Source organism: Etheostoma cragini, chromosome 19, assembly GCF_013103735.1.
Source record: "Etheostoma cragini isolate CJK2018 chromosome 19, CSU_Ecrag_1.0, whole genome shotgun sequence".
NCBI lineage: Eukaryota > Metazoa > Chordata > Actinopteri > Perciformes > Percidae > Etheostoma > Etheostoma cragini.
In genome coordinates this window covers 10,596,951-10,597,418 of record NC_048425.1, presented here as the reverse complement: position 1 = coordinate 10,597,418, position 468 = coordinate 10,596,951, and the positions used below count along the sequence as shown (strand labels likewise).

Sequence of the window (468 nt, the reverse complement as noted above, 5' to 3'; positions counted from 1 at the left end):
CATTTGATGGAGGACAAGACAGTCCAGAGAGTCTGACGGTGAGGGTCGGGTGGAGGTGTGAGAGAGGTTTGTGTGACAGGAAGAGACAGTGTGGTCGGGGGTGAAGAGCATGAGGCCTGTTAGCTTAAAGGTTTCTAAAAATAAAAATTTGGAGAAAAAAAGGTACACTCTTGCCTCCAGAGCTTCGTAGAAGATTTGTACAAAACAATACTGTATTTTAAAAAGATTGCTACAGTTTTTATGAATATGTCTTGACACCTGCATGCCCGTTGTTCCAACAAAAAAAAAAGGTGTATTCAACAGGGTGATTAACTCTTCACCATTTCTGTTCAAATAAACGTGTTGCTATGTTTTTTAGAAATTTTTTTGGGCTTGTAAACTGTTGTTCCACGAGCGGCTGCATGCACCGGACCGTGACCCCCGGACCATGACCCCCCCGGACCATAAGCCCCCCGGACCGTGACCTGC

The 468-nt window shown here is 45.1% G+C and overlaps 1 protein-coding gene across 1 annotated transcript in view; it reads right to left on the bottom strand.

Moving 5' to 3' along the window:
* Window positions 1-468, bottom strand: part of LOC117935231 — a 22,394-nt gene that overhangs the window by 16,227 nt on the left and 5,699 nt on the right. The window lies entirely within an intron of this gene.